This window comes from Xenopus tropicalis, chromosome 1 (genome assembly GCF_000004195.4).
Source record: "Xenopus tropicalis strain Nigerian chromosome 1, UCB_Xtro_10.0, whole genome shotgun sequence".
Classification (NCBI taxonomy): domain Eukaryota; kingdom Metazoa; phylum Chordata; class Amphibia; order Anura; family Pipidae; genus Xenopus; species Xenopus tropicalis.
Window position 1 is genome coordinate 211,758,160 of NC_030677.2, and position 26,524 is coordinate 211,784,683.

At 47.6% G+C, this 26,524-nt stretch overlaps 1 protein-coding gene across 1 annotated transcript in view; it reads right to left on the reverse strand.

Annotated features, from left to right (window-relative positions):
* Positions 1–25,808, reverse strand: part of phf24 (PHD finger protein 24) — a 155,455-nt gene extending 129,647 nt beyond the window's left edge. The window contains exon 1 of the mRNA XM_031901705.1: positions 25,658–25,808. The gene's annotated coding sequence lies outside the window, so the exon portion shown is untranslated. The remainder of the gene's footprint in view (positions 1–25,657) is intronic.
* Between the last annotated feature and the right edge of the window lie 716 nt (positions 25,809–26,524).

Genomic DNA, 26,524 nt, shown 5'->3' on the forward strand with positions numbered 1-26,524 from the left:
TGTGTCTGCATACATACAATCTATAGTATATACTGTGTCTGCATACATATAATCTATAGTATATATCTGAATACAATCTATAGTATATATCTGAATACAATCTATAGTATATATCTGCATACATACAATCACTAGTATATATCTGGATACAGGGTTTTGCCCTCAGCATGTATTTGGGGGCCAGCCTGTGCCTGTAGGGGGGTTGGCAAGAGCTTTCGATCCGGGGATCTTGCCTGAACAGAAATCAGGGTAAAGGGAAGTAGAAAGGGGTTTAAAGGGGATGTTCACCTTTGAGTTGATGTAGAGAGTAATATTCTGAGGCAATTTGCAATTGGTCTTTATTTTTTTATAATTGTAGTTTTTTTAGTTATTTTATTTTCAATTCAGCAGCTCTGCAGTTTGGAGTTTCAGCAGCTATTTGGTCACTAGGGTCCAAGTTACCTTAGCAACCAGGGAGTGGTTTGGATGAGAGACAGGTATATGAATAGCGGAGGGGCTGAATAGAAAGATAAGGAATAAAAAGTAACAGTAACAATAAAACTGGAGCCTCACAGAGCAATAGGGTTTGGCTGCCGGGGTCAGTGACCCCCATTTGAAAGCTGCAAAGAGTTACAAGAAGAAGGGAAATAATGCACTTTGCACCCCACCTGTCCACATAGACCCCTAAGAAGTCCTAGGAGGAGAAGTCCCTGCGCTGCAATGAACCAGCGACCCCCTGGGGTTCAGCCTGGACCTGTCACTCACAGTATTCGGCACGGAGGCCGGGGATTCCCTAGGGGTCAATTGGATAATAAAACTCGCTGCTCTCTGTCATTAAGGAATAAATCAAGGACTGGGGAGCGCGGGGGGGGGGGTCATTCTGTTTAATGATAACAATGTCACTATTTGTGGCTATTAAACCACCAGCAGGGACTGACTTGTTAAATGGGTATTTCCCATAATACATTGGCCGCCGTCTATGTTCCCGATCTCCTCCGGCTGATTATTACAAGGGCCCGGATATTTCTAGCAGATGTCTCTTTTGGATTCTGGCATTGTTCTATGGCGGTGCTATGGGAAGACTCAGCCATTGGTTGGAAGTGTTACTGCAAGGGGCAAGCTATTAAATCCATCCAACATTTAATATAAAGTAGACATTGATATTCTGAGACAATTTGCAATTGGTCTTCATTTTTTATTTTGTATGGTTTTTCAGTTATTTAGCTTTTTGTTCAGCAGCTCTCCTTTCAGTATTTCAGCAGCTATCTGGTTGCTAGGGTCTTATTTACCCTGGCAACCAGGCTGTGGTTTGGATGAGAGACAGGAATATGAATAGAGGAGGGGCTAAATAGAAATATAAGGAATAAAAAGTAACAATAACAATAAAACTGGAGCCTCACAGAGCAATAGGGTTTGGCTGCCGGGGTCAGTGACCCCCAATTGGAAGCTGGAAAGAGGCAGAAGAGGAAATAAAATAATGGAAAAACTATGAAGAATGAATAATGAAAACTAATTGCAAAGTTGCTGGCAATAGGCCATTCTGTAATGTACTACCCTGTAGGATTCCCTATACTTTCTGTGTATGTTTCTAGTGACCATGTTATTCCCAGCTCAATCCATCAGCGCTCATTAAATAACTATTAATGATGCCCGCCGCCCCCCCGCCGTGATGCAGCCTTGCCCGCCACGATTAATGTAAAGCAGCCAGAGGTTCATCCAACATCAAATGCTTCCCATGGCTATGAAATCCCATTCGTTCCCAGTAATAAGCGCGGAATGAGAGTGGCGCTGACACAGGCACCGGGGGCTCTAGGAGCGCTTTAATTACAAATAGCAATATCTCTGCCCCACTTGTTGCTAAAAGCCTCAGGGTAAATACAGGCTTTTCTTTAGTTGGACTTTACTCATCCCTGGAACAGTAAAATTGCTTTAAATCCCTTGTGTCTTGTATTTGAATTAAACTCTAATCCTTTGATTCCCAGAGTGCTCCAACACTGTGATTGGTTGACGCGTTTCCCTAAAATCCCATGGGGCCGTGCAGCCTGATGTGCATAACGTGCGGCAACTGACGACGCCAAACGAATTCTGAAATGACATTTTTGGACAATAAAGACCCTTTTTCTGCTGTTCTACCATATCCTGGCTCTGTGGGGCGCAGGGAGTTGCAGTTCAGTAATATCTAATATCTGTGTGGGTGGCACGGCTACAAGTAGGGCAACACAGGGTTAATAACGCTGGGAATAATCTGGCGAATACAAATGCTGAGGGCTCGGTACTTTCTGGCCGAATCCCAGATCTCTTGTTCTGCTATAGAGGTGAGCGGCTTCTCTGGAAAGTCATAAGGATCCCCGAGCCGCAGGAATCAATTGGTTCTGGAATTTCCAGCCATTCTCATGCAACCCACGATCCAGTTCCGCTCCATGGGGATTCAATGCATAAACTGGAAGGTTCTTGAGTTCCACTCCATTCCTGTCCAGGAATTAACTTTTCCCAAGGGAGGACTGACGTGATTGGGACCCTCTGACCTCCTCCCCCCCCCAACACTGGGAGTAGAGAGACAGAACGAAAGGGGTCGGGGAGTAGAGAGACGGAAGGAAAAGGGGTCGGGGAGTAGAGAGACGGAAGGGAAGGGGGTCAGGGAGTAGAGAGACAGAAGGGAAGGGGGTCGGGGAGTAGAGAGACAGAAGGGAAGGGGGTCGGGGAGTAGAGAGACAGAAGGGAAGGGGGTCGGGGAGTAGAGAGGGAAGGGGGTCGGGGAGTAGAGAGACAGAAGGGAAGGGGGTCGGGGAGTAGAGAGACAGAAGGGAAGGGGGTCGGGGAGTAGAGAGACAGAAGGGAAGGGGGTCGGGGAGTAGAGAGACAGAAGGGAAGGGGGTCGGGGAGTAGAGAGACAGAAGGAAAAGGGGTCGGGGAGTAGAGAGGCGGAAGGAAAAGGGGTCGGGGAGTAGAGAGACGGAAGGGAAGGGGGTCAGGGAGTAGAGAGACAGAAGGGAAGGGGGTCGGGGAGTAGAGAGACAGAAGGGAAGGGGGTCGGGGAGTAGAGAGATGGAAGGGAAGGGGGTCGGGGAGTAGAGAGACAGAAGGGAAGGGGGTCGGGGAGTAGAGAGACAGAAGGGAAGGGGGTCGGGGAGTAGAGAGACAGAAGGGAAGGGGGTCGGGGAGTAGAGAGATGGAAGGGAAGGGGGTCGGGGAGTAGAGAGACAGAAGGGAAGGGGGTCGGGGAGTAGAGAGACAGAAGGGAAGGGGGTCGGGGAGTAGAGAGACAGAAGGGAAGGGGGTCAGGGAGTAGAGAGACAGAAGGGAAGGGGGTCGGGGAGTAGAGAGACGGAAGGGAAGGGGGTTGGGGAGTAGAGAGACAGAAGGGAAGGGGGTCGGGGAGTAGAGAGACAGAAGGGAAAGGGGTCAGGGAGTAGAGAGACAGAAGGGAAGGGGGTCAGGGAGTAGAGAGACAGAAGGGAAGGGGGTCGGGGAGTAGAGAGACGGAACGGAAGGGGGTCGGGGAGTAGAGAGACAGAAGGGCAGGGGGTCGGGGAGTAGAGAGACAGAAGGGAAAGGGGTCAGGGAGTAGAGAGAGGGAAGGGAAGGGGGTCAGGGAGTAGAGAGACGGAAGGGAAGGGGGTCGGGGAGTAGAGAGACAGAAGGGAAAGGGGTCAGGGAGTAGAGAGACAGAAGGGAAGGGGGTCAGGGAGTAGAGAGACAGAAGGGAAGGGGGTCGGGGAGTAGAGAGACCGAAGGGAAAGGGGTCAGGGAGTAGAGAGACAGAAGGGAAGGGGGTCAGGGAGTAGAGAGACAGAAGGGAAGGGGGTCGGGGAGTAGAGAGACGGAATGGAAGGGGGTCGGGGAGTAGAGAGACAGAAGGGAAGGGGGTCGGGGAGTAGAGAGACAGAAGGGAAAGGGGTCAGGGAGTAGAGAGAGGGAAGGGGGTCAGGGAGTAGAGAGACGGAAGGGAAGGGGGTCGGGGAGTAGAGAGACAGAAGGGAAGGGGGTCGGGGAGTAGAGAGACAGAAGGGAAGGGGGTCGGGGAGTAGAGAGACAGAAGGGGTGAGGAGAAGGGGGAGACGGAGAGTACTGGGGATAGGATCAGTTTTATTCTCCTGTTATAGTTAAGGTGCCACTTGCTATCTGTATGGCCATTGGCAGAGGTTGCACTCACTATAAGCCCAATGTGCACTGAAGGCTCTGGGCCCTATAATCACAGATAAATGACTACAGTTGTTTTATAGTTGCAGCTTCTGCTGCCTCTAACTGCAGAGACAATTATCCCCATGATTAGACCTGGGAACGTAATGAGCCGCCCCGCTGAGTGCAGGAATAACCCCCCTGTATGGAAATGGAAGAATCTGAACTAGCAGCCCCGCCCCCGCATTTAGGGATTAGCTCATTAAAGGAAATTAGTGATCCCAATTAGCAGAGACAAATTAGTTATTGTGCAAGTGAATGAAATCTCTAAATTGCAGTTTAATCTCTGTTGTTTGTGAGCAAGTCTGTGATTAATTGTGATTGGGCGCCCAGGCATGCAGGCTTGCAGAACTACAACTCCCACAGCTGTGCCAGCGCTTATGCCAGAACTGCCAGAACCAGAATTCTGAGAGTCCATCTTTAAGGTGAAATCAGAAGGAATTGAGGCCGCTCCTATATACGGGTTTCTTTGTAGGTTACAATGTCATTTAATGCAACCTTACAAGGGCAGCACCCATAGCATTATGGGAAGGGCTGCATGATTTGTGGGCAGGGAGCAGTGCCGGTGCCTGTGGCAGGGAGGGGGTTAAGCAGCACTCAGTGCCGGTGCCTGTGGCAGGGAGGAGGTTAAGCAGCACTCAGTGCCGGTGCCTGTGGCAGGGAGGAGGTTAAGCAGCACTCGGTGCCGGTGCCGGTGCCTGTGGCGGGGGGGGTTAAGCAGCACTCAGTGCCTGTGGCAGGGAGGGGGTTAAGCAGCACTCAGTGCCTGTGGAAGGGAGGGGGTTAAGCAGCACTCGGTGCCGGTGCCGGTGCCTGTGGCGGGGGGGGTTAAGCAGCACTCAGTGCCTGTGGCAGGGAGGGGGTTAAGCAGCACTCAGTGCCTGTGGAAGGGAGGGGGTTAAGTAGCACTCAGTGCCTGTGGCAGGGAGGGGGTTAAGCAGCACTCGGTGCCGGTGCCTGTGGCAGGGAGAGGGTTAAGCAGCACTCAGTGCCTGTGGAAGGGAGGGGGTTAAGCAGCACCCAGGGCCGGTGCCTGTGGCAGGGAGGGGGTTAAGCAGGAATAACCAGCGCTCCCTACGCTCCTGGAGTCCATAGCACAATCCCTTAGCTCAGAGGATAATTAGATAAAGAGGTTAATGTGCCCTTTCCTGGCCACAGGCTGCCGGTTGCTGGGAGTGCCACGCAGGGATTGGCCATTGCTCTGTGGCACAGAAGCTGCACAGAGAGACCCACACACTGGCGGCTTCCCATGAAGGTGACTGGAACATGAGGTTCATTCCAGGAACAGCCCTGGGGCCCAGGGGCAAAACAGCGGCTGCAACTGCCCCCCACAGTGTAACAGAGAACACTAGAGAATAATGCCCGTAGCACACACAGGGCACTCGCAGGGCACATGTGGGGGCACACACAGGGCACATATAAGGCACCCATATGGCACTAGCACCCCACACTCAGGGCACACATGGGGTACACACAGAGCATACAAAGGGCACATACAGGGCACACAAAGGGCACTTGCAGGGTACACAATAGGTACACATGGGGTACTCACAATAGGCACACACAGAGGGCACACATGGGGCACTCGCAGGGACAAAAAGGGCACACATAGGGCACACATAAGGCACTCACAGGGCACACAATAGGAACAGAGGAGGCACTCACATAGGCACACATGGGGTACACACAGGGCATGCAAAGGTCACACAATAGGCACACATGGGGTACACACAGGGCATGCAAAGGGCACACAATAGGCACACATGGGGTACACACAGGGCACACATGGGGCACTCGCAGGGCACACAAAGTGCACACAATAGGCACTCACAGGGCACACAATAGGTACACATGGGGCACATACAAGGCATACAAAGGGCACACAATAGGTACACATGGGGTACACACAGGGCACACACAGAGCACACATGGGGTACACACAGAGCCCACATGGGGCACGTACAAGGCATACAAAGGGCACACAATAGGTACACATGGGATACACACAGAGCACACATGGGGCACATACAAGGCATACAAAGGGCACACAATAGGTACACATGGGGTACACACAGAGCATACATAGGGCACATACAGAGAACAATTGGGGCACAAACAAGGCATACAAAGGGCACACATGGGGTACACACAGAGCACACATGGGGTACACACAGAGCACACATGGGGTACACACAGAGCACACATGGGGCACATAAAAGGCATACAAAGGGCACACAATAGGTACACACAGAGCCCACATGGGGCACATACAGAGAACAATTGGGGCACATACAAGGCATACAAAGGGCACACATGGGGTACACACAGAGCACACATGGGGCACATACAAGGCATACAAAGGGCACACATGGGGTACACACAGAGTACACATGTGGCACATTAGGACTCAGTAGGAAATGAAGGACTTATTGAGATGAGAAGATTAAAGGAATGTGACCCCAGCAGATACCCTGCCCTGTGTGAGGATTAGGCCTTTACTCCTCATTCCATGGGGGGGGGGGGGGGGTTTAAGTTCAGCCCAGTAGAAAATTAAAGCTGTTTAGGTTTAGTGGTGCCAACACCCCCGGGAGAGAATGGGCAGCGCTGGGAGTATAAAGGGGCCCATACACCCACGGGCGGGCACATACACCTACGGGTGGGCACATACACCTACGGGTGGGCACATACACCTACGGGTGGGCAAATACAGCCACGGGTGGGCGCATACACCTACGGGCACATACACCTACGGGTGGGCACATACACCTACGGGTGGGCAAATACAGCCACGGGTGGGGGATATCGGGTAAATTCAGGCTAATCCGGTTGTTTGGCCCTGGGGCAAAACGATTGAGTTAGAACGCTGGTAATAGGTACAATTGGTTTGGGGACCGCATCAACGAGCCAATGAGGTCCCCACTCCGACTAAATTTTAGGCCAGATATCGGTCTGGCAGGTCCCTCATTTCTGCCCCTACACTGGTCGATTAACTGTCGAATCGCGCTAAGGGACTGATATCAGCAGCTACAATTGGCCGGTGTATAACCTTAAGTTATATAAGGATGGTCAAACCTTGGCCAGTCAGCACCTCCCCACAATATCTGCGTGTCATTGGGTGCTGGGAAAGGAATTTAAATAGCAAGTGAAGAACTAATACTGTCACTGTCCCCACCTGATCTACTGATTTTATCATTGTACTTGTACTTCCATGTATCCCTACTGTCTGCAACGTGTCTTACTGTTCATCTCAGTCTGATGTCTCCATCTTGCCCTACTGTCTCCATCTTGCCCTACTGTCTCCATCTTGCCCTACTGTCTCCATCTTGCCCTACTGTCTCCATCTTGCCCTACTGTCTCCATCTTGTTCTACTGTCTCCATCTTGTCCTACTGTCTCCATCTTGTCCTACTGTCTCCATCTTGTCCTACTGTCTCCATCTTGTTCTACTGTCTCCATCTTGTCCTACTGTCTCCATCTTGTCCTACTGTCTCCATCTTGCCCTACTGTCTCCATCTTGCCCTACTGTCTCCACCTTGCCCTACTGTCTCCATCTTGTCCTACTGTCTCCATCTTGTCCAACTGTCTCCATCTTGCCCTACTGTCTCCATCTTGCCCTACTGTCTCCATCTTGTCCAACTGTCTCCATCTTGCCCTACTGTCTCCATCTTGTCCAACTGTCTCCATCTTGCCCTACTGTCTCCATCTTGCCCTACTGCCTCCATCTTGCCCTATTGCCTCCATCTTGCCCTACTGTCTCCATCTTGTTCAACTGTCTCCATCTTGCCCTACTGTCTCCATCTTGCCCTACTGTCTCCATCTTGCCCTACTGTATCCATCTTGTCCAACTGTCTCCATCTTGCCCTACTGTCTCCATCTTGCCCTACTGTCTCCATCTTGCCCTACTGTCTCCATCTTGTCCAACTGTCTCCATCTTGTCCTACTGTCTCCATCTTTTCCTACTGTCTCCATCTTGCCCTACTGTCTCCATCTTGCCCTACTGTCTCCATCTTGCCCTACTGTCTCCATCAGCAGATGGGCAGTGCTTTCAGAAGCAATGACATTTACTATACACCCAGGGACAGTGAGGAACAAATAAATATTGGGAAGGCGCATAGAATTGCCAAAATGTAACTGTTGGGTGTACGTGCCCTTTCAGCCCATATTTATTAAGGTGCTCGGATGATATGAAACATATAAGTTAATGTATATTTGAGGGGAAAATAAATAACAGACTCCGTCATAAGAAAGCACATACGAAAGTCCTGACTACATGAAATTGGAAGCACTGACATCAATGGGATTGATTATTTCTGTTGTTTTGGGAACATAATAATCCCCCCCCCCCCCCCCGGCTCAGCGAGCTCCTTGCAGAACTAATGCGTATTTGTACAGATATGTAAATCCCTGTATGAGACACACAGCGCTGCTCCCGGGGGGGTTATTGGGGTCCCAGCTGAACCCCGGTCCTTGTCCCGCTCTCTGTGCCGCCGGCTAAATATGCACAGTTTCCCTGTAATTATGTGTCTGCTTAATTTGTGCAGCTACCAATTAACTGCAATGCACTTGCCCAATGCTCATACTGACACCGAGATATAGTGGGGATGCAGGCTGCAATGCAGGCAGTAATGCGCCCGCTGCCCAGTTATCTCTTAGCATTGGTTACAAGTAGGGGAGCTTCGGGGCATGGGGAGACTGGGCAGGGGCTACTGCCCTGGGCCCCACACGTTATATGGCTTCAGTTTGGGGCACATAGAGTTGACAAACTAATGACATATCCCAACAATTCTTATTGTCAGTGCAGGGAGTCCCTATTGCACTTGAATGCAGTTCATTGGGCCCACACAGTGATGACTGGTTTGGGAACTGGGCATAAAAGGGCCCAAAAGGCAGATTTTGTATATAGAAAGTGAGAAGTAGCCGGTATAGCAGGGCAATATGGCATCAGTAGGCAGATGGTTACAGTAGGGCAAGAAATTATGGAAAGATGATGTCAATAGGGAAACATGAAGACAGTAGGACAAGATTAGGACAGTTGTTTACTGGGCAATATGGAGGCTGTAGGGTAGGTTGGGAAAAGTAGGATAAGATGGTAACAGTATGGCAGGAAAAAGGCAGCAGAGTAAGATGGAGACAGTAGGACAAGATGGAGACAGTTGGACAAGATGGAGACAGTAGGGCAAGATGGAGACAGTAGGGCAAGATGGAGACAGTAGGGCAAGATGGAGTCAGTAGGGCAAGATGGAGACAGCAGGACAAGATGGAGACAGTAGGGCAAGATGGAGACAGTAGGACAAGATGGAGACAGTAGGATAAGATGGCGAGAGTAGGGCAAGATGGAGACAGTAGGACAAGATGGAGACAGTAGGGCAAGATGGAGACAGTAGGGCAAGATGGCGAGAGTAGGGCAAGATGGAGACAGTAGGGCAAGATGGCAAGAGTATGGCAAGATGGAGACAGTAGGGCAAGATGGCGAGAGTATGGCAAGATGGAGACAGTAGGGCAAGATGGCGAGAGTATGGCAAGATGGAGACAGTAGGGCAAGATGGAGACAGTAAGGCAAGATGGAGATAGTAGGGCAAGATGGAGACAGTAGGGCAAGATGGAGACAGTAAGGCAAGATGGAGACAGTAGGGCAAGATGGTGACAGTAGGACAAGATGGCGAGAGTAGGGCAAGATGGAGACAGTAGGGCAAGATGGAGACAGTAAGGCAAGATGGAGACAGTAGGGCAAGATGGAGACAGTAGGACAAGATGGCGAGAGTAGGGCAAGATATCTAAAGGGCTAGTCCCGTATGCAGCTCCTGAGTGCCAGTGCTATTGTTTCTATTTGGAATGTTTGGGAGGGTGCCGATCCCTCCAGCAGTGCGCACCGAGCAGTGAAGTTTTTGGAGAGCTGAGGGTATAGTTAGTTGAGCATAGTTACATAGGGTTGAAAAAAGACCTGTGTCCATCAAGTTCAACCCATCCAAGTAAACCCAGCACACCTAACCCACACCTACCAATCTATACACTCACATACATAAACTATAAATACAACCACTAGTACTTAACTGTAGATATTAGTATCACAATAGCCTTGGATATTCTGATTGATCAAGAACTCATCCAGGCCCCTCTTAAAGGCATTAACAGAATCTGCCATTACCACATCACTAGGAAGGGCATTCCATAACCTCACTGCCCTCACCGTGAAAAACCACCTACGCTGCTTCAAATGGAAACTCCTTTCCTCTAATCTAAAGGGGTGACCTCTGGTGCGTTGATTGTTTTTATGGGAAAAAAGAACATCCCCCAACTGCCTATAATCCCCTCTAATGTACTTGTACAGAGTAATCATGTCCCCTCGCAAGCGCCTCTTTTCCAGAGAAAACAACCCCAACCTCGACAGTCTAACCTCATAGTTTAAATCTTCCATCCCCTTAACCAGTTTAGTTGCACGTCTCTGCACTCTCTCCAGCTCATTAATATCCTTCTTAAGGACTGGAGCCCAAAACTGCACTGCATACTCAAGGTGAGGCCTTACCAGGGACCTATAAAGGGGCAAAATTATGTTCTCATCCCTTGAGTCAATGCCCTTTTTTATACAAGACAGCACTTTATTTGCTTTAGTAGCCACAGAATGACACTGCCTGGAATTAGACAACTTGTTATCAACAAAAACCCCTAGATCCTTCTCCATTAAGGATACCCCCAACACACTACCATTCAGTAGATAGTTTGCGTTTATATTATTTCTACCAAAGTGCATAACTTTGCACTTATCAACATTGAACCTCATTTTCCAGTTTGCTGCCCAGTTATCTAATTTTGTCAAATCGCTCTGCAAAGCGGCAGCATCCTGCATGGAACTTATAGTTTTGCACAATTTAGTGTCATCAGCAAAAATAGAAACAATACTGTCTATGCCCACCTCCAGGTCATTAATAAACAAGTTAAACAGCAAAGGCCCAAGGACTGACCCCTGCGGTACTCCACTAACCACACTGGTCCAATTAGAAAATGTTCCATTTACAACCACTCTTTGTACTCTATCCTTCAGCCAGTTCTCTATCCAATTACAAATATTATGTTCTAGGCCAATATTCCTTAATTTGATCATTAACCTTCTGTGAGGTACTGTATCAAACGCTTTAGCAAAGTCCAAGTAGATGACATCAACTGCCATTCCAGCATCAAGGTTCCTACTCACCTCCTCATAAAAGGCAACTAAATTAGTCTGGCAAGATCTGTTACGCATAAAACCATGCTGGCACAAACTAATAGTATTGTGAACTGCAATGTATTCAAGTACCCTATCCCTTATTACCCCTTCCAAAAGTTTTCCTACTACTGATGTCAGACTAACAGGCCTATAGTTTTCAGGCTGAGAACGGGATCCCTTTTTAAATAACGGCACCACATTAGCAATCCGCCAGTCTCTTGGCACCATGCCAGACCTCAATGAATCCTGAAAAATTAAGTGAAGAGGTTTGGCAATCACAGCGCTCAGCTCATTTAATACCCTGGGATGAATCCCATCCGGCCCTGGACCTTTGTTTACCTTTACATGTTCAAGTCTCTTTTGAATTTCCTCCCGAGTGACCCATGCGTCAGTAGCTAAATTACTAGAACTGGGCATATTACAAGGGAAGCCTTCATTATCTGGCTCCTCAGATGTATAGACAGATGAAAAATAAGAGTTCAAAATTTCAGCTTTTTCCCCGTTCTCATCAACCAACGTACCCCCCCGTGATAATAAAGTTCCCACCCCTTCTTGCTTCATTTTTTTACTATTCACATAATTAAAAAATAATTTTGGATTCTTTTTACTCCTAGCTGCAATATCCCTTTCCATCTCTATTTTAGCTTGCCTGATAGCTTTTTTGCATGCTTTATTTGCTTCCTTGTACCTGATGAAAGTTTCCGCTGTCCCAGCTAACTTGAATGCCCTAAAAGCACGTTTTTTCTTACCAACCTCGACAATAACACTTTTATTCAGCCATAAAGGTTTTGCTTTGCGATGCCTCTCCTTGCTTACTAGGGGGATATACTGTTGTGTATACCTACAAAGCAATGTTTTAAAGATGTTCCATTTTCCTTCTGTGTTTAACCCCATGAAAAGCCTTTCCCAGTTGACACATTGCAGAGATGCCCTTATACTGGCAAAGTCTGCACGTCTAAAATTGAGTGTTTTAGTTACTCCCTTATAGCGCTGTCTCTGCAGCATTATCTCAAAGGAGACCATGTTGTGATCACTGTTCCCCAAATGCTCACCCACACAAATGTTAGAGATGAGTTCATTATTATTAGAAATCACCAGGTCCAAAATAGCGTCATTCCTAGTGGGTTCTTGAACCGCCTGAAATAAAAAGTTGTCATTTAGCATATTTACAAACCTACTAGCTTTTTCTGACTTAGCCACCCCATTACTCCAGTCAATGTCCGGATAATTAAAGTCCCCCATAACAACAACTTGACCCAATTTTGAAGCCTCCTCCATTTGCAACAATAGCTGGGCCTCATCCCCCTCATCTATACGGGGTGGTTTGTAATATACACCAATGATCATTTTCTTTGTGACCTTCAGCCCTACTGAAATTTCTACCCAAAGAGATTCGACGTTTTCATTGGTAATGTCTTTATTACATGGCTTTAAGTCTGACTTTATGTAAAGACAAACCCCTCCACCCTTTTTAATCTCTCTGTCCCTCCTAAAAAGTGTATACCCATTTAAATTCACAGCCCAGTCGCATTTATCATCCCACCAGGTCTCAGTGATACCTATTAAATCATAATTTTCAATACATGCAATAGCTTGCAGCTCCCCTAATTTACCCGACAAGCTACGCGCATTAGCCAGCATGCAGCGGAGATTATTACTTCTCCCCCTGATGTTTACATTAGCTAAGGGAGAATTAGAGCTAAGGCAATTATGAGACTGCTTTCCTTGTAACGGAAGCTCCTTATCTGATAAACTATATGCCCCCCCCACTCCTCCCCCACAACCCTTTGCTAGTCCCCCTACCCCGTCTACACTAATTTTCCCATGGAATTCTAGCTCACCCACCCCCCCCTTGTCTAGTTTAAACACTCCTCCAACCTCTTAACCATTCTCTCCCCTAGCACAGCAGACCCCCTTCCATTGAGGTGCAATCCGTCAGGGCTGTATAGATTGTACCCCAAGGGTGTGCGAATACAAGGTCTTTTTGTTCAGTTACGTGAGAGTAGGGCAAGAGACACAGTAAGGTAAGTGAGAGAGAGAGAGAGCAGGGCAAATGGAGAGTGAGACGAGGCAGATTAGGACAGATGGGGTAAGACGATGACAACAAGACACTGAATTCCTATAAATGTCCCTTGTGGTGTCAGTGAGAAGGTTCTGTGTATGAGGCAAGGTGGCAGTGAGACATATAACTGTATATAAGTGACAGTGGGGTAATTAAAAAAACATCTCATTTCTGTATGACAGCCTGTTGGCATGTAGAGAGCCAGGCTATGTGGCCCCTAATGATTACATTATTAAGGATAAAACCTGAGGCGTCTGGTTAATCTGCTGATCGGTGGGATTAGTGGCGACGTTACAATTACTGCACTCACATCTGCCGGGGGATTTGCACTCATGGAATCTGAACACGAAATGGGAGATGTCCGGGTGATTCTAGGGCTCCCAGCTAAGCACCCACCCCAGGGGCCACATCATTCACTTAACTATGTGCAACGTTTGTGTTACTGGGCACCGAAGCTGCCATAATGCAGGTTATTGTTATCCGCAATACTGTTTACTAACCAGCAGGGGGAATACACGCACCACCACTATTGTAATGACCCTTAGCCAATTGCTCGCTGTTCCACCCCTTTCAGTATATCCGAGGGTGTCTCTATCTAATGGCAATAGTTCCATGAACTTAAAGACTGCACGGGGGCACCCATGAACCCACTGACAGGGCACAAAGGGTATCACTGTCCCTGTCACAGTGGGAGATTATAGGCAGTCGAGCAGTGGGTGGCACCTTACAGTGGGAGATTATAGGCAGTCGAGCAGTGGGTGGGACTAGAACCCTGTAATGGCACCTTACAGTGGGAGATTATAGGCAGTCGAGCAGTGGGTGGCACCTTACAGTGGGAGATTATAGGCAGTCGAGCAGTGGGTGGGACTAGAACCCTGTAATGGCACCTTACAGTGGGAGATTATAGGGAGTCGAGCAGTGGGTGGGACTAGAACCCTGTAATGGCACCTTACAGTGGGAGACTATAGGCAGTCGAGCAGTGGGTGGGACTAGAACCCTGTAATGGCACCTTACAGTGGGAGATTATAGGCAGTCGAGCAGTGGGTGGGACTAGAACCCTGTAATGGCACCTTACAGTGGGAGATTATAGGCAGTCGAGCAGTGGGTGGGACTAGAACCCTGTAATGGCACCTTACATTGGGAGATTATAGGCAGTCGAGCAGTGGGTGGGACTAGAACCCTGTAATGGCACCTTACAGTGGGAGATTATAGGCAGTCGAGCAGTGGGTGGGACTAGAACCCTGTAATGGCACCTTACAGTGGGAGACTATAGGCAGTCGAGCAGTGGGTGGGACTAGAACCCTGTAATGGCACCTTACAGTGGGAGATTATAGGCAGTCGAGCAGTGGGTGGGACTAGAACCCTGTAATGGCACCTTACAGTGGGAGACTATAGGCAGTCGAGCAGTGGGTGGGACTAGAACCCTGTAATGGCACCTTACAGTGGGAGACTATAGGCAGTCGAGCAGTGGGTGGGACTAGAACCCTGTAATGGCACCTTACAGTGGGAGACTATAGGCAGTCGAGCAGTGGGTGGGACTAGAACCCTGTAATGGCACCTTACAGTGGGAGACTATAGGCAATCGAGCAGTGGGTGGGACTAGAACATTTGAAAGAACAATGTATTTTAATATTAATCAATCAGTATCTTAATATATAAAGATGTTTATGAGTCAGTTTGTTCCCCAGCAACGCTGGCTACAGGCCCACCTACCTATCTGACCAATGACAATGTGCCATTCCATAGCACTAAAAATTTCTTACAGATGCAGTGCGGGGGCAATGGCAGCCAATCAGATTATAGGAATTCCAAGAGGGCTGCTCAGTGAGAGAGGTACAACTATTCCCCGGGATTATTAATTACTAGGCAAGCTGCTATTAATGGGCTCAGCAGAGCAAAGTGACTTTGTGATGCTAATTACAGTACAGGAAGAGTCTGACCCACTCGGGCCACCGTACCCAGGGCACACAGATCAGTCAGGAGATAAACCTGGAGATTTGGTTCTGGAATAAAGTGGATTTCCTGATCCATAAAACAATATTCTCCCACTACAAAGATTCGCATTGCATTGAATCTCCAGAGATGCAGCTGTAGAGCAACATAGTTGCACGCTGTAGTTATTAAGGTTGACCAAAGGCCATCCATCAAGTTCAACCCTTCCACTACTGAGTCAATCAACAGCCGATTCTGACAGATTCACATTAAGGTCTGATTGACCTGCAGGCAGGAATTGCTGGTGTCAGCTCTGCTCTGTGCAGCAGTGGGACGGGGGAAAGGAAGTACTTACAGTAGCATCAGCTTCTATGGCTTCCTTATAATATATAGTGAATAAAGTACCCCCTATTGTAACATATAGAGATATTATAAGCCCCCGAGGGGTTCCTTATATTATATAGTGAATAAAGTGCCCCCTATTGTAACATACAGGGATATTATAAGCCCCCGAGGGGTTCCTTATATTATATAGTGAATAAAGTGCCCCCTATTGTAACATATAGGGATATTATAAGCCCCCGAGGAGTTCCTTATAATATATAGTGAATAAAGTGCCCCCTATTGTAACATATAGGGCTATTATAAGCCCCCGAGGAGTTCCTTATAATATATAGTGAATAAAGTGCCCCCTATTGTAACATATAGGGCTATTATAAGCCCCCGAGGAGTTCCTTATAATATATAGTGAATAAAGTACCCCCTGTTGTAACATATAGGGATATTATAAGCCCCCGAGGAGTTCCTTATAATATATAGTGAATAAAGTGCCCCCTATTGTAACATATAGGGATATTATAAGCCCCCGAGGGGTTCCTTATGATATATAGTGAATAAAGTGCCCCCTATTGTAACATATAGGGATATTATAAGTTACAGATGAGTTCCTTATAATATATAGTGAATAAAGTACCCCCCTATTGTAACATATAGGGATATTATAAGTTACAGATGAGTTCCTTATAATATATAGTGAATAAAGTACCCCCTATTGTAACATATAGGGATATTATAAGCCCCCGAGGGGTTCCTTATAATATATAGTGAATAAAGTGCCCCCTATTGTAACATATAGGGATATTATAAGTCACAGAGGAGTTCCTTATAATATATAGTGAATAAAGTGCCCCCTATTGTAACATATAGGGATATTATAAGTTACAGATGAGTTCCTTATAATATATAGTGAATAAAGTACCCCCTATTGTAACATATAGGGATATTATAAGCCCCCGAGGAGTTCCTTATAATATATAGTGAATAAAGTGCCCCCTATTGTAACATATAGGGATATTATAAGCCCCCGAGGAGTTCCTTATAATATATAGTGAATAAAGTGCCCCCTATTGTAACATATAGGGATATTATAAGTCACAGAGAAGTTCCTTATAATATATAGTGAATAAAGTACCCCTTACTTTATTCACTATATATTATAAGGAACCCCTCGGGGGCTTATAATATCCCTATATGTTACAATAGGGGGCACTTTATTCACTATATATATATTGCAGCCAGAATTCACATCAGATATATTCGCTAAGCTGGCCTATTGAGTTAAGGACCCCCACTTCCTTGCGTGAGTCTCATTAAAAAGCTTCCCTATTGACTGCTACCGAGCTGCATTATACTTTCCCATGTACGCCGGCCGTCCCCGGCACACTGCTGGCTTCCTACAAAGGCTTTGTGTTGGCTGAGTGGCACAGCGGCACCGGCTCGCTCGGGTCCCTCCTCCCCACAGCACTGATCTTGGGCAGCATGTTTCTTAGGAAAGTTGCACTGACAGGCTGCGGCACAATAGCCCCCCTCGGAGCTTTGTCCATGGGGCATTGTGCTAAACCTCCCCATTGTGAGGTTGGAAATGGACCGGATTGATCTGTATGTTTGTAGCCCAGCAGAATAGAAAGCCGCACACACAGCGAGTACAAAGCAGCCGGCAGCCGTATCATATGTACAAAGCAATAAGTGCACAGTCGGAATCTCTCAGAGCCCCAGCCTGCAATGTGCTATGTAAGGACAGCTTCTGGGGCTATTTATTATATATATCTTTATTCTCCTATTGTTTTATTATTACATGCTAGCAACTATCCTTCCATTTATTGTTCTTCTTTGTTACCATTCAGAAATAGGGAATGACCATGAAGCAGGCCAAATGGTCAGGAGCAGGAGGGCCCCCTGACACTTGGGCCCACCGGGAGTTTTCCTGGTATCCCTGTGGGTCAGTCCGACCCTGCCCCCAGTTGTGGCAAAGTGAGTATAAGGACCACACACAGAGGGGGAAGGGGCTGGAGGTGGGGAAGGGGCCCATGGGGGCTGTTGGGGGGACCTGTGGGGTAGTATCCCCAGAGGGCCTCACACACCCCAGTCAGCCGCTGGGGTCCGGTGCCATTGGAGCTTACCGTAGTTGGTGAGGGATAGGGGTAGGCCGGCTATCTTATCAGTTCGCTCCACCGGGGAGTGAGGAGGGGTCGGTCCCCCAGTGGCACTTTGCCAGTACAGGTCTAGGGTCGGGACCAGCTAACTACTTATAGTCATCAAGACCCTTCCATGAGTGCCCATCCTGGGCTAAGAGGGCCCCTGGGCAGACTGGGGCGTGAGGAATTATTGGGGGTCGTCTCAGCCGTCTGAGCACTGAGCTGGGTTCCCTGAATGGAAAAGAGGTTTTGAAATCTTTTTTTTCTTAATATTGAGGAATAGAAAGTACAATGGAATGAAAATGTGCCCTTAACCCTTTTAGCCATATTTGCTAACTGCCCACCCCAAGCAGCATGCTCTGCATTCTCATTGGTGCCATTGTGTTGCCACAAACGCTGGATAAACACTCCTGGCGGCTCACATTCACAGTGCGACCCTGCAGGCATCACGGGGGCAATAACCCAAATGAGCACCTTTCTATAAGTGCCGGGTTGGCTGGTAAAGTATCACTCCTAGAGGCTCCTGGGGCATGTATATGTGTTGGGCCCTTGGGGGACACGGAAAGGAAACAGTTCATCCATTTTCTTTGCATTTCAGTGACAGTTTGGGCAACACATAAAATGTAACACTGTCTCCTACTGTCTCCATTTTTTCCTGCTGTTCTGCCTTTTTGCCCTACTGCCTTATCTTTGTCCCAATGTTACCACCTTGTTCTCCTGACTCCATTGTGTCTTACTGTCACCACTGCTTAAGGGCCAAACGTTGTTGTAGTCACTACCTCATTCTCCATTCACCTTCTTGTTTTACTGTGTCCGTATTTGTCTCCATCTTGTCCTAGTCTTTCCACCTCTCCCTACTGCCTTCATCTTACTCAACTGTCTTCATATTTCCCTACTGTCTCCATCTTGCCCTACTGTCTCCATCTTGCCCTACTGTCTCCATCTTGTCCTACTGTCTCCATCTTGCCCTACTGTCTCCATCTTGCCCTAATGTCATCGTCTTGTTCTACTGTCTCCATCTTGCCCTACTGTCTCCATCTTGCCCTACTGTCTCCATCTCACCCTACTGTCTCCATCTTGCCCTACTGTCTCCATCTTGTCCTACTGTCTCCATCTTGTCCTACTGTCATCATCTTGCCCTACTGTCTCCATCTCACCCTACTGTCTCCATCTTGGCTTAATATCATCGTCTTGTCCAACTGTCTCAATCTTGCCCTACTGTCTCCATCTTGCCTTAATGTCATTATCTTGTCCTACTGTCTCCATCTTGTCCTACTGTCTCCATCTCACCGTACAGTATTCATCTTGCCCTACTGTCTCCATCTTGCCCTACTGTCTCCATCGTGTCCTACTGTCTCCATCTTGTCCTACTGTCTCCATCTCGCCCTACTGTCTCCATCTTGCCCTACTGTCTCCATCTTGTCCTACTGTCTCCATCGTGTCCTACTGTCTCCATCTTGTCCTACTGTCTCCATCTTGTCCTACTGTCTCCATCTCTCCAATGTCACCATAGCTTGAGGGCTATACATTATCCTAGTTTATATAATTGATCAGGACCCATATTTTTGTATTTCCCAGGGCTCCTACCATAGCTAAAGATGGCCATGTTTTTAGAAGTATATCATGGGTGGTCTGTGCTCATCTTGTTTCATTTAATTGTTGAATGTTGTATAGAATTACAGGTAAGTGCATCAATCTGGATTTTGTCTTCACTAATTTGGTTATATCATGTGACACATACAGATAGAATAATGAGTAGGTGGGTGGGGCCTGTAAACAGCAGTTCATATTTAGGAAAATGTTGCCTTCTTGGCTCCACAGGTTTTATCTCTGTATCTTTAAATATAAAGACGTAAGATTCCTCAACGTCAGACTTTTGAAGGCCCTCGTTACCTAAGGGCTTTAATGTTTCATATCTAATGGAACCTTTGGCTTCTAGAAGACGTTGCTTGTGGCTCGTTAAAAGGCTCCGTGAGCCAAACTCGTGGCTTGAAATGTCTCAGTTTGATGCCTTTGGGTTACAGTTGCACAACGCAGCAGAAAAGTAATGTAGCGAGTCTGACAGATCGGCCAAACAACACACCGGCCGCCGCAATTAGACATTAGCCACGAGGTAGGCTGAGCAATTGTACCGGCCACAAGATAACAGATCTCTCAGTCCCCCAGAACATAAGTGCAGTAAGTGAAATATCATTATCTAAAGTGCCCCACGCTGTGTGTTATCGACAGTGTCTTCAGCTCTTACTGAGCGGGTTTAGAGGAGAGTATAATTATCTAATGAGCTTCTCATTAATGGCACCGTCCCTACTGCCGGCACTGCACAAGCACAAAGTAGCGCAGGAAAAACTGTCTCCGTCATACCCTGTTCTCTCCGTCTCACCCTGCTGTCTCCATCTTGCCCTACTGTCTCCATCTTGCCCTACTGTCTCCATCTTGTCCTACTGCCTCCATCTTGCCCTACTGTCTCCATCTTGCCCTATTGTTCCCATCTTGCTCTACAGTCTTCATCTTGCCCTACAGTCTCCATCTTGCCCTGCTGTCTCCATCTTTCCCTGCTGTCTCCCATACTGCTCTACTGTCTCCATCTTTCCCTACTGTCTCCATCTTGTCTTACTGTCTCCGTCTCACACTACTGTCTCTATCTTGCTCTGCTGTTCCCATCTTGCCCTACTGTCTCCATCTTGCCCTACTGTCTCCATCTTGTCCTACTGTCTCCATCTTGCCCTACTGTCTCCATCTTGCATTACTGTCTCCATCTTGCCCTACTGTCTCCATCTTGCCCTATTGTTCCCATCTTGCTCTACAGTCTCCATCTTGTCCTACTGTCACCATCTTGTCCTACTGTCTCCATCTTGCCCTGCTGTCTCCCATACTGCCCTACTGTCTCCACCTTGCCCTACTGACTCCATCTTGTCCTACTGTCTCCATCTTGCCCTACTGTCTCCATCTTGTCCTACTGTCTCCATCTTGCCCTACTGTTTCCATCTTGCCCTACTGTCTCCATCTTGCCCTACTGTCTCCATCTATCCCTACTGTGTCTATCTTTCCCTACTGCCTCCATCTTGCCCTACTGTCTCCATATTGTCCTACTGTCTCCATCTTGTCCTACTGTCTCCATCTTGCCCTACTGTCTCCATCTTGCCCTACTGTCTCCATCTCACCCTACTGTCTCCATCTTACCCTACTGTCTCCATCTTGCCCTACTGTCTCCATCTCACCCTACTGTCTCCATCTTACCCTACTGTCTCCATCTTACCCTACTGTCTCCATCTTGCCCTACTGTCTCCATCTTGCCCTACTGTGTCTATCTTTCCCTACTGTCTCCATCTTGCTCTAGTGGCTCCACCTTGCACTACATTCCATTTTGCCACTATAAATATACAAGGGTATTCCTGCTGTCCCCTCACTCTTACTATCTTTATATGAGGCTCAGTGCAAGTGCCCCTACCCTGTACCCCTGTGCTTGTGAGGTATCAGCTGCCCAGGAGAATACTCGTAATGTATGATTTTGCACAGGATTTTAATGGTAATATGATATTATTTAATAATATCTCTTGCCGGCTCAGGATCAGATATCTGGGAGTAACGTGATCGTTCCCAGAGGGACAAATCTGCTCAGGAACAAAACCCAAGAATCGGCCATTAATTGCCTTGTCTGGAGTGGAAATGATATACTGTTCCGCGTGTCCCGGCGCAGTCTGCTAATTAAACTGTGGGCTCGGAATGCAGTCTGACGAGATCGGAGAGATGTGACCCAATTAACAGATACATGGTCGGTGGCCACATATGTATTGACTGGTCTGTGTATGGGCCAAAAATGAGTGCCCAGTTGATATGTGATAAGGGTTTGATATCAATTGATCTGGAGGGAGACGTGGGCTACACTGGGGCTGCAGTCTATGGCCGAGGGCTCTACCCAAGCGCTCCGTGTCATCTTATCATTGGCCCAAGTGCCCTGTGTCATCTTATCATTGGCCCAAGTGCCCTGTGTCATCTTATCATTGGCCCAAGTGCCCTGTGTCATCTTATCATTGGCCAAGTGCCTTCATCTTATCATGCCAAGTGCCCTGTGTCATCTTATCATTGGCCCAAGTGCCCTGTGTCATCTTATCATTGGCCCAAGTGCCCTGTGTCATCTTATCATTGGCCCAAGTGCCCTGTGTCATCTTATCATTGGCCCAAGTGCCCTGTGTCATCTTATCATTGGCCCAAGTGCCCTGTGTCATCTTATCATTGGCCCAAGTGCCCTGTGTCATCTTATCATTGGCCCAAGTGCCCTGTGTCATCTTATCATTGGCCCAAGCGCCCTGTGTCATCTTATCATTGGCGCAAGGGCCCTGTGTCATCTTATCATTGGCGCAAGCGCCCTGTGTCATCTTATCATTGGCGCAAGGGCCCTGTGTCATCTTATCATTGGCCCAAGCGCCCTGTGTCATCTTATCATTGGCCCAAGTGCCCTGTGTCATCTTATCATTGGCCCAAGCTCCCTGTGTCATCTTATCATTGGCCCAAGCGCCCTGTGTCATCTTATCATTGGCCCAAGCGCCCTGTGTCATCTTATCATTGGCCCAAGCGCCCTGTGTCATCTTATCATTGGCCCAAGCGCCCTGTGTCATCTTATCATTGGCCCAAGCGCCCTGTGTCATCTTATCATTGGCCCAAGTGCCCTGTGTCATCTTATCATTGGCCCAAGCGCCCTGTGTCATCTTATCATTGGCCCAAGTGCCCTGTGTCATCTTATCATTGGCCCAAGTGCCCTGTGTCATCATTGGCCCAAGTGCCCCGTGTAATCTTATCATTGGCCAAAGTGCCCTGTGTCATCCAAGTGCCCTGTAGTCCAATCAGTTTGCCCACTGTGGACCTTTGGCAGCTATGAAAGAGGGAAAAGTTGGGGATTTTAAGAAAGACAATGGGATTAAAACTGAAACAATGTATTTGAGATATTGTAGAGGCCCTAGCCCCCAACACTAGCCCCCAACCCTGGCCCCCAGCCCTAGCCCCCAACCCTGGCCCCCAACCCTGGCCCCCAGCCCTGGCCCCCAACCCTGGCCCCCAACCCTGGCCCCCAGCCCTGGCCCCCAGCTCTAGCCCCTCGGGTAACTTGCAAGCTGGGAGCTGTGATGGCTGCACTGAGGTGCTGTACTTACCCCTGACCTACCCCGGGGGCCGGCAACCTGGTTCCTTGGCCCATTTATTAGGAGCCCCCCCAATCAGATTGTGCTTAGTGTGGGATTCATCGCATTAAAGTCAGTCGCATGTGTTGGCGCAACCTGGGATTGGTGCATAATGTATATGGGGGGGGGGGCTGCTGTACAAGGAGAGTAAACATCAGCAACACACGTTGTACCTTTCATTCTATAGTCATTATTGCCCTTTAATTATTCACGGACTCTCGTAAATTTGCAGTTCTTCCCCCCCGTGACCTCCTTTATGAGCCGAGACATCGCTGATCACTTCTGAGAGAAAAGGGACACGATAAGAAATGACAATTAAAACAGTAAAATTGTAGCCTCACAGACCAATAGTTTTTATGGATAATTCAGACCAATTGAAAAGTTAGAATAGTTATTAAAAATACTAACGTAAAGAGGCGGTTCACCTTGAACTTAACTTTTTGTTATAGAATGGACAATTCTTAGCAAGTTTTCAATTGGTCTTCATTATTTATTTTGTATAGTTTTTTAATTATTTGCTTTCTTTTCCAGCTTTCAAATGGGGGTCACTGACCCCGGCAGCCAAACCCTATTGCTCTGTGAGGCTCCAGTTTTATTGTTATTGTTACTTTTTATTCCTTATCTTTCTATTCAGTCCCTCCTCTATTCATATACCTGTCTCTTATTTAATCCACTCCCTGGTTGCTAGGGTAATTTGGACCCTGGCAACCAGATAGCTGCTGAAACCCAAAACTGCAGAGCTGCTGACAAAAACTGAAATAATTAAAAAAACTAGATTATACTCACACTCACGTGAGTGAACCTAAACGACTCACAAGAACTTGCTCTTTCCTTGGGACCTGATTGTCCCCCGACCCATCCCCTTAACTGCAACATCTTATTGTTGCTAATACTTCTACGCTACAGATACCCCTCACCTGGGCAACTTCTGACTAGGCCACCATTTGCCATTATCTCCAGGTTCCTTGCGCTCCCACCATCTATAAATCATCTTCTCAATCCAGTATTTTGTGTAGAACTTTTCCTGAAACTGGAAGAGGAAGGTCAATGTTCCAAGTGCATCGCAGGAAGCCCTTTTTGGATGAACCCCATTGGCTGAGAAATTCCCTGGGGTTGTCCATTAAACCACTTGGTTTTGTATTCAAGCTCTATGGCCATTTGGTGAGTTACCCGCCCTTCCCCATCCAATGGTTGCTATAGAAGCTACAGGGGGTTGTGGCCTGGACTGGTTTAGAGGTGGCCGGGCCATAGTACTTGATATGACCACATCATCCAGGCCAACCAGTAGATAAAATGGCGGCACAGTACGAGTGGGATGAGAATGGGTCAGGAGAGGCAAGAAGCAAGTATTTACGCACTGGGGATCTAGGTCAGGTGAGATGTTCCCTGTTAACTGTAGGTCATGGCCAACATGGAGTGGAACCCCCTATTCTAGGTCCCCACAGCCAAGTCAAGTTTTGCCTCGCAGATCTCTTATTCTGCCCATTAGCCCCTGACTGACAGCCAATGTGAGAGCTCCGTTCCTTTATGGATCGGCGGAATTGTTGTTTAGTAACCGCAAGTTCTCCCATTTAATCCATAAAGCAGTCTCTTTTGCTCCATTAACAGTTGGTAAAGTGTTTAATGATAACAAAGACACGAGGAGGAGGAGGCTTATTTAACTGACGGTAAAACAAGGTTTCTTTGCCTTTTCTCTCAGGGCGGAGGTGCCAAGGCTTTAGCACTGAAAAACCCCTGATTGTCCCATAGGTTCTCCTGCTCCTCAGGCCAAGCCCTGGCAGCCTCAGGGCAGTGGAACATGGGGCATATTTTGCCCATGGAAATATCCCAGTGATTAATGGGCAAGAGATGCGTCCGTCATGCAAATCAGGTTTCTCAGTATGGCCAGGGGCTGAGCCCAAATGGACTGATTTATAACCACGCACAGCAGTACCAGCTGCTACTTCTTTGTGGATCCAGTTTTAAAAAAGACCAACCTGAGTTCAAGACTGTACATAGCAACTGAGAGTTTTACTTCAACAACTGCTCATGAAAATGTTACTGTCTCCATCTTGCCCTACTGTCTCCATCTTGCCCTACTGTCTCCATCTTGCCCTACTGTCTCCATCTTGCCCTACTGTCTCCATTTTGCCCTACTGTCTCCATCTTGTCCTTCTGTCTCCATCTTGTCCTACTGTCTCCATCTTGCCCTACTGACTCCATCTTGTCCTACTGTCTCCATTTTGCCCTACTGTCTCCATCTTGTCCTACTGTCTCAATCTTGCCCTACTGACTCCATTTTGCCCTACTGTCTCCATCTTGTCCTTCTGTCTCCATCTTGTCCTACTGTCTCCATCTTGTCCTACTGTCTCAATCTTGCCCTACTGACTCCATTTTGCCCTACTGTCTCCATCTTGTCCTTCTGTCTCCATCTTGTCCTACTGTCTCCATCTTGTCCTTCTGTCTCCATCTTGTCCTACTGTCTCCATCTTGCCGTACTGTCTCCATCTTGCCCTACTGTCTCCATCTTGCCCTACTGTCTCCATCTTGTCTCAAGATATTGAGAATATACATCTGTACTGTAAAGGGTTAACAGGTCGCTGCTATGTGCAGTATTATATTTACACATTTATATGGAGCTTCACAACATTCTGTAAAGACCAAAACAAATCTTTTACCTTATAACATTATCCGGATCACATCCTGCCATCGTCTCCATGGGGACCAATACTGTGATTTTTTATTGTGGAATTAAATAGTCATTTCTTCCAGTTTCCTAGTTTTCTGTACTAGGTGTACCCATCCCTAGATGGAAATGTGTTCAGCAGCGAAACATTTGTCCTTGTGCCCTAGGGGAAGAGAAGGAGAGAGAAATCCGTACGAGATATTATAGTGTTATTTACTAATGAGAGCCCATATTTAGACCCAGTCTGGTTTATTTGCAGGATGTAAAAACCAAATATGTTTAAAAGAGCCATTGCGCCCCCCCCCCCCCCTTTGTCCTCTAAAACTACTAAGGTTACAAACTGTGACCGACTAGCTGAGCATGTTGGGAAACGTAGTTCCTAATAAATAGGCTATAGGGCTGGCTGCAGTCAGTGAGAGTTACAGTGTAAAGCAGTTGGAGTATAAAGAGATGGACCTATTGTATAGTGTAATGGGAAGCTGCCACAGCAATGTATCATGGAGCCACAGCCTCCCCTAGTGACTAAATACATGTACTGCAGGGTGCCCAAGCAATGCAAGGCCTCATGTAACAATCAGCCTGATCTCTGCACATTGCCCCGTGCTATAGCTTTGCATTGCTTGGGTGCCTTGCAGTACATGTATTTAGTCACTAGGGGAGGCTGGGGCTCCATTAATTTAACCTGCAACACAGAATACCCTCCTATTTATGTCTGTAAGTTACCCTCCAATTTAGATTGTAAGCTCTACAGGGCAGGGACCTCCATTCTCTTGTCTCTTTGATTCTTAACTTATTGCAACCGTTCCTTGTATTTATTATCATACTTTGAATTTATTGTAAAAACCCGGTTGTATTTATT